The following is a 15,900-nucleotide window of genomic DNA, read 5'->3' as shown; positions in this document are numbered from 1 at the left end:
TGAACACCGCGTGCCAATCAGGTTACCCCATCTCAGAAAAGAGACTAGGAAAAGGTACAGAGAAGAGCAACAATGTTTAAAGGGGGGGATCCGCTTGTGTACGAGGTGAGGTGTAAAAGGCCAGGACTATTCAATTTAGAAAAGAGACGATTGACTGTGGACAGGCTAGAGGTCTATGAAATTGTGAATGGCGCAGAGGAAGTGAATATAGTCAGTTACCTCTTCATATAACACATCAGCAAGGGGTCACTCAATGACTTGAATAGGCAACAGGTTGAAAAATACACATAAGGAAGCACTTCTTCACCTTGCCGGGGGGTGTTGTGAAGGCCAAAGCGTGAGTGGGTTCATGACAGATCTGGATCAGTTCCTGGACGACAGGTCCAGCAGTGGCTGTGAGCCAAGACGGTCAGGGAGGAGACCCCACGTGCTGCACGGTGCTAAACCTCTGACTGCTGGATCCTAGGACTGGAGGACAGGGAATGGATCACTCAATACACTGCCCCGCTCTGTCCAGTCCCTCTGGGGCACCCGGCACTGGCCACGGCCGGGAGACAGGCCACTGGGCTAGATGGACCATCGGTGTCACCCAGTCTGACCGTTCTGATGTTCATGCCACAACTCACAGAGCGAGCGGGGCCCCGTCAGAGGCGTGTTGTGAGCGCAGGGGAGGATCGACAGCTCTGGAGACAGTTTCTGTTTGTCCCCAGAGCATCCCAGCACAGGCAACGGCCACCCAACAATGTGCCTCCAGCCAGGGCCTAGAAGGAGAGGAGATCAGCCTGATGGCGAAACGCCCTGCTCTTATGAAATAATAATCCCTAGCGCTTCCACAGCCCTTTTCATGCACAGATCTCTGAGCCCATGTCTACGCTTCAGACGCTGTAGCTACGCTGCTGTAGCCGTGGGAGTGGCTGTCCCCTGACTGTAGTTAATCCACCCCCTGAGAGGCAGTAGCTGGATTGATGGAAGAATTCTCTCAACCTACCACTGCCTACACCAGGCTCAGGTAAGCATAGCTACCTCTGTTGGGCCATGCCGGGGTTTCACCCTGAGAGATGCAGCTATGCCAAGGTACATTTTCTGTATAAGCCAGCCCAAAGCAATTCACGCAGAAGAGCAGAATTATTATCCTCATTTTTACAAATGGGGAAACTGAGGCACGGAGCAGCCACATGACTTACCCAGGTTGCCCAATAGGTCATTGGCAGACTCAGAATTGAGGCCCATCTTGCCCAAGACATCCTGGAAATCATGAGCTCCTGACTCTGCCACTGACTTGTTTGGCATCCTTGGGCAAGTCCCTGCACCTCCCTTTGCCCTGATTTCTGTAAAAAGGGGACACTGACATGGATTGATCTTTATGACGAGCTTTGAACTCCAGGGAGGAGCAGCATGGGCTGTTCCAGCTCCGGATTCCTAGTAGGAACATACCAGATCTGCCTTACCCGAAGTACTGGGGAGAGAAAAAGTTTACCTGGGAAAGTTTGGCATTCTGTGCTCCCCGCCCCCTCTTCTCTCCTTCTCCCTCGGCCTCTCCCTCCCTTCCCGAAAGCAGCACTGCGGCAGCACATCCTGGCAAACCGATCAAGGCGAGAGGGCTGATCAATAGGCGTATTGAGCACTCTTCAAGCTACGGTGATTTCTGCGGATTCAGTGCAAACCACAAGCCTGAGCCCCACACCATCCTCCCCCCTCCCTACACTCAGGACCAGTCAACCTAGTGATGTGCCCCTCACCCAGACCTGCCCCGGAACCATGCCCCCACTCCCACTCATGTCAGCCCCTCGTCATCTGGAGAGGGGGCAGCCGTGGGGCCTGCAGCCTGGCAAACGCTGTGCAGGAGACTGGATTGATCGCCCATTCGGGGTATGTCTGCGCCGCCCGCAGCCCTGAGTCTTAGAGCCAATCGACTTGGGCTGGCAGGGCTCGCATGACGGGCTAGAAGAAGCAATGGAGACATTCCGGTGTGGACTGGAACCCAGGCTCCGAAACCCAGTCCCAGAGCTCAGGCACCAGCCAGCTGTGCACACCAGCACCGTGGAGTTTAGCCTCAGCGTCTGAGCGACAGGCAGCTCGGCCTGCGGCCCTGGGCTCTGAGACTTGCTGCCGTTGGGGTTTTTGGCTTGCGCGGTGGAGACCTACCCCAAGAGGCCCTGCAGTCTCATTTGCTGAGTCACTGCTCAGGCACCTGGCATGGGACGGGGCGTTTTAGGTGCCCAGCAGCACGTTCTCTTCTCGCTGTTGTTTCACAATGTGATCGGCCCTTCCTGGGAAGCAGAACAACACGGAAGGAAACGTCAGAGCCATTAGAAACAATCCCGGGCCAGAATTATTCTCCAGAGCCCCTCAGAGTTACAAAGGCTGTGTCTTAGGAATGGGGGGGGGGGGGGCTTAAACGGCACCTGTCAGAGAACCAGCACCAGCAACATACCAGTTGTCAAGGGAACTCACATGAAGCACATTCAAGATTTCCTGAGCGGAAAGGGAAGTGGGAGAAGGCGGCCGAGGGGCTTTCCTCGGAATGACAATAGCTCCGCCAACGGGTGGGGAGAAGAAAGCCGTAGCTGTCTGTTCCAGGGAGCAAATAGTCCATCAGAGCCAGCTTTGGTAGCTGCAGGGCTGGATTACCCAATAGGCAGACTAAGCACATGCTTAGGGCACCAGCAAAGCAGGGGCACCAAAAAAAAAAGAAAAAAAAAAGAGATTTTACAGTATAGTATTGTTTTTATTTTGAATTACATAGGGGGGGGGCATAATCTTTTCAGTGCTTAGGGCCTCTAAAGGTCTTAATCTGGCCCTGGGTAGCTGAAATGATGATGAAAAACTACTCACAAGGCTACTACATACATCACAACACTCCACTGTTCCAAATATCTATCTTTCACCCATAGGCATCTGTATATCTCCCTATACTCTTACTCATCTATTTATCTACCTCTACTGTCTGATTTTCTTCTCAGATAGGCCCCAATTTAGCAAAACATTTCGGCATGTGCTTGAAGTCAATGGATTTGAGCACACGCTTGAAGTGCTTTGCTGACTCAGGGACCCACGTCAGAGATGGGGTGGGTGGAAGAAGGTATGGAAACAGAAAGATGGAACAAGACACATATCAAGAGCCAGGGTGGTCAAAAACGTTCAGCTGTAATGGTTTTTGATGGAAAACTGGGCTTTGGACTAAACATATTTTTCCTGTTTTTTCCTCATGGAAAAAGTCAAACTTTTCACTGGAAAATAGCTCTTAGCCCAAAATGTTCATTTAAAAATATTTCAATTTTCAGACAAAAAGTTGATCTTTTCCTTCTCTTCCTCCCTCCCCTCCCCACAATACTGCATTTTTCAACTATTTCTAATCAAAAGTCAATGGCAGGGAAGTTTGCTGTTGTAGGTACAGGTTAAACTTCTCTAGTCCGGCACCCTTGGGACCTGACCAGCGCCAAACCAGAGAATTTGCCAGACCACGGGAGGTCAGTATTGTCTAGCAGCATGACCAACACTTCCACTGCTTATGGGTCTCTATATTTAGGGGTAAATTAGAGCTAACAGAATAGGACTGATGTAAACAAACTTTATGGGACCACAGGAAACTTGGTTATACCCATGATAAGTGGACATCCGGCTAAGTAAAATCATGCTGGACCACGGATGTTGCCGGACCACAGAATGCCAGAATAGAGAGATTCAGCTTGTGGGTATGTCTACATTGCATTCCTCCTTCGATAGAGGAATGCAAATGCAGACAAACAAAATTTCAAATGAAGCACAGATTCGAATTTCCCGCGCTTCATTTGCATAATAAAGTCTGGCTGCTTTTCCGAAATACCGTATTTCGAGAAAAAAACGGGATTATTTTGAAAAGAAACCCTTCCTTCGAAATAACCCTTACTCATTAAAAAATGAGATTTAAGGGTTATTTTGAAGGAAGGGTTTCTTTTTGATATAACCCTGTGTGGACCGCGTTTTTTTTCTTGAAATACAGTATTTCGGAAAAGCGGCAGCATGCTATTATGCAAATGAAGCGCCGGAAGTTCCAATCCATGTTTCATTTGCAATTTCATGTGTTTGCATTTGCATTTCTCTCTCGAAGACATACCTTGTAGACATACCCTGTATTACTGAGAGCCAAGCAAGCATGAAGAACAGCAGAAAAGGGGAACAGCTAATAAACTTATTAAAACTATAAGATATACATTAAATATAACTCGGAAAAAATTCATTTTACAATATAAAAGTCTACTTTTAGTAAGTGTTTTCTATTGATAGTGCTCCTTTAGCATTTAATAGTCAAATAACATGTTGATTGTGCAAATTCCAATTATTTGCACAGGAGCTTTTAAGGATTTCTTTTTAATTTCCCAAGAAAAATTCTTCATTGTCTGACAAAAAAAAAAAAAAAATTAAAACCAAAAAAACCTTGATTTTCAATAAATATTTTCAGCTAATTTTTTTAAAACCTACTCCCCCAACAAACTGAAAATAAAATTGTATAAAAAAAATTGAAACATTTAACTGAAATAAGTTTTCAGCTCCAAAAAGTTCAGTTTTCTGTTCCCAGGGTTTTGGGGTTTTTTTAAATAATTTTGTCCAAACTGAAAATGGCCATGGGACATTCTGATCTAAAAGCAATTTTTGGCCAAAATAATGTTTTTTTCAGAAATATTCCAATTGCTCCAATTTTTACAGCTGGGAATTTTCCAAGGTGCTCCACATTGCTCTAGGTAGGTCAATGTTTTAAACATCCCACTTGCTCATATTCAAAGCAGCATACTCGTTTCTCTTCCCATTTTCCTTCTGGGCAGGGAAGCACAATGAGAGGAAGTGATGCGGCCCAAAGCCACACAGCCGCTCTGCAGAAGACCCCAGAAGTCTTGACTTCCACTTTTTGGCACCAGTGGTAGAACTTCGTCTCAGACACTTCGCCAAAGGATCAATGCCCACAAAACAAATATCAGACAGGATCACAAAGAAAAAACAGTTTCTTGCCATTTCAACCAGAAAGGACATTGTCTTAACGACTTGATTACCTGCATCCTGCTTCAAAGACCTTTTAAGACTTCACTTCAAAGAGATTCCTCTGAACTGTCATTCATGCTTAAATTCGACACTTTACACACGAATTTGAATAAAGACGCTAATTATCTTACCCATTACAAAGATAGCTTCCCCAATTATCACCTCTAATATCATTAGCTCACAGACATTTACCTCCCCCCTTCCCCTCCTCCAATCCCCTTCTGTTCTGAAATTTGATTTGTCCTTTTCATATGTGTTCATTTTTTTAAATTGTATCCTTTGGTATATATGGTTGTGACAATTTCCTTCCACAATTTGATCTGAGGAAGTGGGTCTGGCCCACAAAAGCTCATCACCTAATAAACCATCTTGTTAGTCTTTAAAGTGCTACACAGTCCTGTTTTTTGTTTTTGGCACCAGTCACTGCAAATCAGAATTTCCCCCTTTGCTGAAAATTGCACAGCTTGTTTTGGCTTTCCCTTGTCCTGGTGGGGCAATATTAATAGAGGGTAAATCCATCAGTGACTATTAAAGAGGGTAGCAGGGATGGTACCAGAAGCTGGGAATGGGCAACAGGGGATGGGTCACTTGGTGATTCCTTGTTCATTTCCCCTGAGGCACCTGGCATTGGCCACTGTGGGCAGACAGGACACTGGGCCTGACCCAGCCTGGACTTTCTTACGGTCTTGTGGCCAATAGTCTATTGGGTTCTAATTCCTATTGGCTGGGCTGAATGCACAGCAAAGGTGAATTGAAATACCTTTCAGGAGTGGTCCCATGTAGGGTATGAACAGCTCCCCTAGGGCAGGAGGTCCAGACTCCCACAGCTGCTCATCACCCGCACCAGCCACCAGCTCACTGAGGGGATGTCTACACAGCAGGGCAAAAGTAGAATTCAGTGATGCAACTTCAGCGCCGTCAATTGCAGAGATGAAGTGGAAATAGCGTATTGCGTCTCTTGGCGCTGTCTGCACAGCCGGCGGCCGAGGGAAGCGCGCTCTCCCTCCAACTTCCCTTGCTCCTCCTGAAATGAGGGCTACAGGAGTCGGAGTATGAAGCCCTCCAGCTCGCCGTTGTTTGGAAATAACGACTTGCCGTGTAGACTCGCTCTTTGTTATTTCTGAAGAACGGCAGTCATTCCGAAATAACGCTGCTGTGTCCACATAGCCTTAGTCGCCTCTGCTTCAGGACTGGTCCTGCCGTGGGGGCCAGGGACTGGACCCGATGACCTCTCGAGTGCCCTTCCAGGTCTGGGATTCTATGAATTGCATTGGGAGGTCTAGCTCCAGCCACCACGCTGGGGACCTCTGGAGCCTGGGGCATATCTCTTGTCATTGTGCCAGGCTCAGCAGCAGCCCGCTGCCTCCTGGAGGACTCAGGTCTGGGAGGGGTCTCAGGCATGTGTCCAAATGGCTAGAGAGGGCGGCATGCCCCCTTGGGTGAGGGACGCCGAGGAGCTCCAAGCGCACAGCACATGCTCAGAAACGTCTCCCTCTCTGCACAGCTCCGATGCCTCAACTCCGGCCACTCAACTACCACTCTAAGGTTCTTCTGTGATCTGGGCTTTCCCGCAGTGGTTAGAATACACATGCCTCGGGGTGGGCTGTGTACCCAGCACTACCTTGCTTCAAGCAGTCTTCCCAAGATGCACCGGCAATTGCCAAGTACAGACTGTGAATTCACGCACCATAAGCTTGTTCTCCCTTCTCCGTGCTGCGTTAGCCTGCCTGATAACCCCTTGTCGGGCAAAGTCTGCACATGCTGCTGATGGACGAAGGTCAGGAGCAGGTGGGCAAGCACCAGAACACGTCAGAGGCTTGATCCCATTCTTACTTCCGCAGAAAATCAGGGTGGATTTTGCAGCCGAACAATCTCCTGCATTTCGCCAGGACTTTCAGCTCTGCCATAAATAGCCTGTGGCCAGCCTCGCACGGAGCTCTTCCTGGGAAGCTGGGAATGGACAACAGGGGATGAGCCGCTTGATGGATCACAAGGGCTGAACAGACCTTCCTGAACCTCGGCAAAGCTTGACTTTGGTTCTGGTTTGGGGCCCCTGCTTTCTTGATCCAAACTGGTTCACCCATTGCCATGGGTGGCCGGGGCTGGGGAGGCAGGACGCCAGCCCTACCTACAGCCCCACTCCCTCTGCTGAGGCCCCGCCCCATGGGGAGGGGAAGAGGCAGGGCAGCATGCTGAGCACACCCCAGCCTTCCCAGAGCACTGGGGGAGGGGAGGAGGCTGCACAGTTGCGGCGTCCCCAGCCCAGAGCACAGGGAGGGCGGGCGCTGGGAGCAGCAACACTCCACCCCAGAGCACATACAGCAGGCGTTCTGGGGGGGGGAGTGTGGACGGGGCCAGGCTGGCGGTTTGGGAAGGCAAAGTCTTGCCCCGCCTAAGCCACCGGATGCCCATGTCCATTGTTATTAGTTCCGGTAGATTCGACTCAACAGCATCCTGGGTGGTACCGATGCCTGGTTACTTACAGCATTTTCGTCCCACGACTTTAGAGTTCATGGGATTTGGAGACTGGCAACCGCATGGTGCGGAGTGGCCACATCTTGGCAAAAGAGGCCCCAGCTGCAGGCCAGGCTGTGAGGCTGTAGCCAGAGAAGGAAGCACTTGGAGGTGCAGAACCTCCCCGGACTGCAGCCCTGCAAACCTGCCTTCTGCATATTGGCTATTGATGGGTTTCTAGTAAGCACCAGGGATCGTATTTTCATTCAAGGGCTTCATCTGGTGGGGCATTAACAGTGCTGTCTTTCTTGTGTCGCTGGGGCAGGGCAGGTGTAGATCTGTTGTTTTCAGACCCTTTAATGCCGGTGTAACAGCTGTGAGTGGATGATCAGGCCAGGTGCAGCCTGATGCCACACACCCCTGGGTAGCTGCATTTACCTCCAATCCTACCACCCCTTTTCCCCTAATTCTGACCATGTCTGCTGGAAACATTTCCCGTTCCTGGGGCGGGTTGCTGGATGGGGACATAAACCAAAGGGTGTTCGTGCTAGTGACTGAGGGAGCATTTATAGGAGAGGAGAGAGTAGAAGCATGGTCAGTGCAGAAGATATTTTGGAGGAGGGATATTCAGTATTTTCGGAAGGGCTTAGATAGCTTCCCCCCACCACAGTAATCTTATAAACATAACTGCTGGGAACCAGGGATGTTGGTGGATGCATGGGGCCATTTCTAGGGTGGCGGGTTGGGGAACATGGCCGGTATGGTTCAAAATGGAGCGTTCTGTCTCTACTGTGCGGGATTTGAGTTAGAGGCTGAAAGGGGCTGTATCTATCTAGTCAGGAAGGACGGCGTTCACTTAGCACATGGAAAGAATGTGTTCCGGACCTTGTTCTAATAAAACCTCAGGAGGACAGAGCCGGTATGGATTTTAGAGAGGAAGAGCATTGGGGAGGGTGACGGATCCCACCTAATGGCATTTAATTTCACTTAGCAGCAGTGAGATTGCACTGGCTCCGATACACCCATCCGTCACACTCCTCGTTAGAGAAAATCTATTTTAAAAATCTGTAATTTTTATTTTCAAGTCTAATAAAGCTCGGTGGTAATTTCCCCTTTAAATAACCATTGGACACTTAAATACATTAGAGAGAGAGAGAGAGAGAGAGAGAGAGAGAGAGATGTGTTTACATGTATGTTACACAGGATGCCTTGATTAGTCCTTGTTAATAATTTCACCCCTCGGCTGAAAAATAGCAAATGTCAGAACCAGGCAGGTCCGCTGTTAGAGGTGGTATCAGTGCCCTGGTGTTTGGGTATTTTCATAGTGCGCTTGTTTGTTTGCACTACACGCAGCAGTCCTGAAACAGAGGTGGTCGCAAATAGCACACAGGCAACTTCTTCTTCCTGAAACCTCATTAACAGCAGCAGCACCATGTTTCTTCAAAGACCCGTGTGTACAGTGCTCACACGCTAAGACAAAAAGCCTGTAAAACTTCCTGTAATACCACCATCGTTACTTGATACTGCAGCCACAAAAACAACTGGCACTTTTCATCTTTAAATATCTAAGGCTGTCTACACAACTGCATTATTTCTGAATAACCAATGTTATTCTGAAATAACAAAGAGCGTGTCTACACTGCAAGCCATTATTTTGAAATTCTTACTCCGACTTTTGTAACCCTCATTTTACGAAGAGTAAGGGAAGTCATAGGAAGAGTGCTCTTCCTTCGACCTCCTGCTGTGTAGACAGCGCCAAAAGCCGAATTAAGCTATTTCGACTTCATCCATGCAATTGATGCAGCTGATGTTGTGTAGCTTATTTTGACTTTTGCCCTGCTGTGCATACACGCCCAAAGAGCTCAATGAAGGAGGTAAGTGGCATAACCCCTAGATGGGATGTAACTCAGTCAGACTGGGCAGCTGTAACTCAATTGAAGACTCTTATGTTCTTTCTCTTCTCCATTTATCCTCTTCTCCCTTTCCTTCCCCTTCTCCTTTCAGGAAGGGCAGTGGGCACTCCCCTGTGTGATCCACACCCAGCAGGGAGGATTCAGAAACCAGACGTGTGGAGACATGACAGTCACTGAGTGCCTACTATCGGTGGGGGGTTGAGCCTCACACCCTCGTTCTCTGCTTATGGTGCCCCCTGTTGGTTGCCACCCTCGTCAAGAGGCCTTCAGCGGCTCCGCCCTCTAGCCGACTCACACAGAGTCCATATGCGAATGAACAAGCCTCTTCCGGAGTAAAAAGGCTCATCAGAGCCTGTCCTGGTGTTGTTGTCAAACTCTGTGGGCTCGGTCCTCAGCCCCTTCTGGGCTAGCTGGAGGTCTGTGTCTGCCCTACAGAGCTGTCTCCTGTAGGACCATGGGCAAATAAGAGCAGGTATTGGCATGGGACGACAGAACCGCCACAGTTGGACTTACGCCTTGTGACGGGATACACCAGAACCTGTGAGCCCCCCTGCTGGAGGCCCTGTGGTCCTGCCGTCACTTGGACCTCTGAACTAGTCTTATCCCCTTCTCAGAGCATAGACTGCTTGGGGCTCGGGCCTGCCCACTGCTCTGGGTCCCAAGCCAGGGACCAACAAGCTGCCCTCTCAGTGGCTCCTGGGAGTAGGGGGGGGGGGTCTGGTCCTATATGAAGCAGATGAGGCTCTTTCCAGAAAGGGAGAGAAGGACGTAGCAACACCCTAGACGGCTGGAAGCCTGGGAGAGTCCCTGGGGGTAGGGAAACAGCCCCAGAACAGAGGAGAGAAAAATCACTGCAGGAGGAAAGGAGCTGAGTCTGAGGAGAGAGGGTCACAGGCTAGATTTGTCATAGAGATAAGATGGGAGACAGGTCCAAAGGCTTCAGGGTGCAGATGACAATCAGCTAAAATTCGGACATTCCCTGTTATAACTATTACAATGCATCTGCCTGGCACTGGCCCTTTAAGGGTTAAAACCCAGCCCTGGGAGAGGGCTGGAGAGGTGGAGACAGCAGCTGAGGCAGAGACAGCCAATTAGAACCATCGAATCCTAGAACACTAGAACTGGAAGGGACCTCGAAAGGACATCAAGTCGAGTCCCCTGCCCTCATGGCAGGACCAAGCACTGTCTAGATCAACCCTGAAGCTACGTCTATGCTGAGGCAGTTTGTGGGAAGAGGAAATGCAAATGGAGCGCTCATTTGCAAGTCTTGCGCTCTCATTTGCATAGTCTCTTCCGATTCTTTTTGCGGAAGAGGTTTTTGCGCTAAAAAGCCCTGTGTAGACGGGGCCGTTTGTCAGAAACCCCCCCGTTTTGCACAAGATCCTGTAAACCTCATTTTTTGAGGAATAAGTGATCTTGTGCAAAGTGGGGGTTTTCCAACAAATGGCCCTGTCTACACAGGGCTTTTTAGCGCAAAAACCAGGGTTGGCTCTTACCAGGAGGCGAACTGAGGTGGCCATCTCAGATGCCAGACTGTGGGGGGGCGCCACTAGGACCCAGAGTGTAGAAAATTGTGTCTGCTGCTGGTGCAGCGAGAGAGCATGGGGGCGTCATTTGAGCTCCCTGCCTCAGGTACCAAAATGTTGTGGGCTGGCCCAGGCAAAAACCTCTTCTGCAAAAAGGATCAGAAGACAATATGCAAATGAGAGTGCGAGATTTGCAAACGAGCACTCCATTTTCATTTCCTCTTCCGACAAACTGCCGCAGTTCAGACGTAGCCTGATAGATGTCTATCTAACCTGCTCTTAAATATCTCCAGTGATGGAGATTCCACAACCTCCCTAGGCAACTTAGTCCAGTGTTTAACCTCTCTGACAGGTAGGAAGTTTTTCCTAATGTCCAACCTAAACCTCCCTTTCTGCAGTTTAAGCCCCGTTGCTTCTTGTCATATCCTCAGAGGCTAAGGAGAACAATTTTTCTCCTTCCTCCTTGTGACACCCATTTAGATTCCAGAAAACAGCTCTCATGTCCTCTCTCAGTCTTCTCTTTTCCAAACTAAACATGCCAAATTCTTTCAGTCTTCCCTCATAGCTCATGTTTTCTAGACATTTAATCAATTTTGTTGCTCTTCCCTGGACCTTCTCCAATTTCTCTACATCTTTCTTGAAATGTGGTGCCCAGAACAGGACACAATACTCCAGCTGAGGCCTAATCAGCGCAGAGCGGAAGAATGATTTTTTGTGTCTTGCTCACAACACTTCTGTTCATGCATCCCAGGAACCTCATCCCAGGATCATGATTGCCTTTTTTGCAGCAGTGTCACACTGTTGACTCATATTCAGCTTGTGGTCCGCTATGACCCCTTGATCCCCTTCTGCAGTACTCCTCCCTAGACAGTCTCTTCCCATTCTGTATATGGCTAGGTCTAGACTACATGGCTCCGTCAACGGAGCCATGTAAAATAGTTTATTCGGCATAGGCAAAGAAGCAGGGATTTAAATAATCCCCACTTAATTAAAATTAAAATGGCCGCGGTGCTGAGCCGACGATCAGCTGATCCGGCACAGTGAGGCAGTCTAGACGCGCTGCGGTCGACAAAGGAAGCCTTTGTCGACTGCTCTGGTATGCCTCACCGGATCGGTTCACAAAGGCTTCCCTTTAAATGATTAAAATAAAAAATCATTTTTATTTTAATAAAGCGGGGATTATTTAAATCCCTGCTTCTTTGCCTATGCCGAATAAACTATTTTACATGGCTCCGTCGACAGAGCCATGTAGTCTAGACATCACCTCTGTGAAATTGATTGTTCCATCCTAAGTGGAGTCCTTTGCATTTGTCCTTATTAAACCTCATCCTATTCACCTGAGACCATTTCTCTAGTTTGTCCAGATCATTTTGAATTTTGACCCTATCCTCCAAAGCAGTTGCCACCCTTCCCAGCTTGGTATCATCTGCAAACTTAATAAGCATATTCTCTATGCCAATATCTAAATCGTTAATGAAGATATTGAACAGAACTGGCCCCAAAACAGATCCCTGCAGAACCCCACTTGTTATGCCCTTCCAGCATGACTGTGAACCGTTAATAAAGATTCTCTGAGAATAGTTATTCAGTCAGTTATGCACCCAGCTTATGGTAGCCCCATCTAGGCTGTATTTCGCTAGTTTATCAAGCAAAATGTCATGTGAGACCGTATCAAATGCCTTACTAAAGTCTAGGTCTACCACATCCACCGCTTCTCCCTTATCCACAAGATTTGAAAGCTCTCAGGTTGATTTGAAATGACTTGTTCTTTACAAGTCCATGCTGACTGTTACCCATCACCTTATTATCTTTCAGATGTTAGGGCCCAGCTGTATAAATAAGGGCTCCTGGAGGGAGAAGAACAGACTCACTCTTGCTCCAGCTGTGGAGCCAGAGGGACCTGGCTTCCAGGGAAGCTGGAGGCTTCCTGACTTACAGCGGGGCTGGGAAAGGCAGGCACGGATGGGGAAACTCTGGCCAGGCAAGTTGCAAGGCCTGAGGGTACTACGGGACACAGCCAGGGTAGCAGAAGGCAGCAGGTCCACACCCTCTTACCAGTGATGAATGCCCAAGCCAGACTGCAGTTTGCCTCATAGAATCATAGAGCTGGAAGAGACCTCAGTAGGTCATCAAGTCCAGCCCCCTGCCCAAGGCAGGACCAATCCCAACTAAATCAACCCAGCCAGGGCTTTGTCAAGCCAAGACTTAAAAACCTCTAGGGATGGAGATTCCACCCCCTCTCTAGGGAACCCAGCCCAGTGCTTCCCCCCCTCCTAGGGAAATCGTTTTTCCTAATATCCAACCTAGACCTCTCCCACGGTAATTTGTGACCATTGCTCCTTGTTCTGCCATCTGTCACTACTGAGAACAGCCTCTCTCCATCCTCTTTGGAACCTCCCTTCAGGAAGTTGAAGGCTGCTATCAAATCCCCCCTCACTTTTTGTTTCTGCAGACTAAACAAACCCAAATCCTTCAGTCTCTCCTCATAGATCATGGGCCCCAGCCCCCTAATCATTTTGGTTACCCTTTGCTGGACCCTCTCCAGTGCATCCACGTCCTTTCTATAGTGGGGGGCCCAGAACTGGACACACTACTCCAGATGTGGCCTCACCAGAGCCGAATAAAGGGGAATAATCACTTCTCTGGATCTGCTGGCAATGCTCCTCCTAATGCAACCTAATACGCCATTAGCCTTCTTGGCTACAAGCGCACACTGTTGACTCATATCCAGCTTCTCATCCACTGTAATCCCCAGGTCCTTTTCTGCAGAACTGCTACTTAGCCAGTCGGTCCCCAGCCTGTAACAATACTTGGGATTCTTCCGTTCCAAGTGCAGGACTCTGCATTTGTCCTGGTTGAACCTCATCAGATTTCTTTTGGCCCACTCCTCTAATCTGTCCAGGTCACGGTGGACCCTACCCCTGCCCTCCAGCGTATCTACCTCTCCCCCTAGCTTATTGTCATCTGTGAGCTTGCTGAGGGTGCAATCCATCCCCTCATTCAGGCCTCTGGGGGAAGGGCCTAGAGGAGGACTGGCACACAGCTGATCAGTGACAACTAACAGCTGTTTGGCAATTCTGAGGAAGACTTGGGGGAGGACCGAGAGCCATGAGCAGGCAGGAGCCTCAAGGAGGAGGTGGCACAGGGGTTGCTAGCTTGGGGGACACATGCCCAGAGAAGCTAGATAAACATAAAATGCTCTTGCTGGAAGGTTGCAACGTGACCCTACCTCACTTCTTAGAGCTCAGACTCACTCACAAGAACCCCAAACCAGGGCGAGACAAAGCAGGCTGTTCCCTAAGACAGGGACGCACAATTCGCATCATTTAGTCTAGGTAGGCTGATTGAAAACTGTTGGCTGCGAGGCCCATATTTGCAAGCGTGATGAGGCAAAAACCATAAAGTCACCGCTGATGATTTTAGCACATTTTCACCACACCACGAAAACCAGTGAACCCCACCCCTTCCCAGCTGCCTGGCACTAACTAAGCTGTGCACGATACACCCATCAGAGCAATCTGTGTGGACCCACAATCTGCAGAGGACTTGCAGGTTGGGGGCGGGAAGCGGGGGGGGGGGGATAAGTAGAGAATGATGGGTGGAGAGTGAAAGGGGCCATTTGATAAGGAAAAAGCGCACATGCAACACCACAGAAAGAGAGGGGAAGAATGGAAAATTCCCCTTCATAATTAATAAATGAAGAATATTGTTGTTAATCGATGTAGCAGTGAAGAGAATATTGATCGCAGCTGCATGCTATTTTTTGTGCAGCTTAGATTTTTACACCTCATTTAGAGCCAGGCCTCTCTGGGGAACTCTTAAAACCAAAAGATATTTGCAAGAGTCCAAAGAAAAGAGAAGAAAAATGGAGGGGGGGATGTGTTGAGATTAATTATTACCGAAGCCGAAGAATTATGTATGTGTCTCACTGCGGCTGAGCACAGCCCCGATTTAAATATTTGATTAATACTGGATTATAGCAGCTGACATTTAGTAAACAAGCCTGGAACCATTAGGAGCATTTTTAATAATAATCCCAGGAAATTATGTTTATGAAGCAGATGCTTAACCCTTTTTACACTGGTGACATACAGATACTCAGGTGTGCACATGTGCACACGAAAACACGATATGATGTTATAGCTAGATGTACATCAATGAGGGTATGTCTACACTATCACCCTAGTTCGAGCTAGGGTGGTCGTGTAGACATACCCTTAGAGTGTGTGTGTAAGCATGGAATTCCCCATTTTACAGACGGGCAACTGAGGCACAGAGAAATTGACTTCACCAAGGTCACACAGGAAGGCAAGGCGCTGAACCCCCCTAGAGCACGTGCCGCGCCCCGCCCATGAGCCCCCAATGGGAAAGACATAACAAGGGGATGGGTCAGAGGGGGCAGGGGGCGGAGGGCGGGAAGAAGGGGGTGACAGAAATGAGGGGTGCTTTTGCCCAAATTAACTGAGTGCCTCATTTCCTCCCAGGCAATGGCTGGGATCAAGCAGTTCCTAGAAGGCATTTGATATTCCCACATTTGGGGGAGGAAGACACAGTAGCGGGGGGAGCAGTTCCTGGGGCAGTGGGGGGAGATAGCACCAAGGCTCTTGTGGGAGTGGGGGGCATTTGGGAGGTAGAGGCCAGTAGCACTGACCTGAGACAAAGTTCAGACGGCTCTTCCCCACGTCCTTTGCCATCATCATCTCCGTTCAAACACATTGTCCCAGGCCCTATGCACTGAACCCCCAATCGCTGGGAAACAGCAGGCCTGTGACTTCCTGGACCCCTCCCATCTGGTGCGGCAGCTCGCGCAGGGACCCCAGGAGGTGCGGAAACCATGAAGGACCCTCAGAGCGAGGCTGCTGAAAGGGAGCTGCGTCCCCGGCGCTCTCTCCCTCCTCCACACTTCAGCACAGCCCACGCATCCATCTCCTGCTTCTTCCTTGATAGGCCCGGGTGCTGCAGATCCATGCAGATCAATGCAAAATTAATTA

The sequence above is a fragment of the Pelodiscus sinensis genome, chromosome 32, assembly GCF_052426305.1.
Source record: "Pelodiscus sinensis isolate ZL-2025 chromosome 32, ASM5242630v1, whole genome shotgun sequence".
NCBI lineage: Eukaryota > Metazoa > Chordata > Testudines > Trionychidae > Pelodiscus > Pelodiscus sinensis.
The sequence above is the reverse complement of the archived record's forward strand: the minus strand, read 5'-3'. Positions refer to the sequence as shown.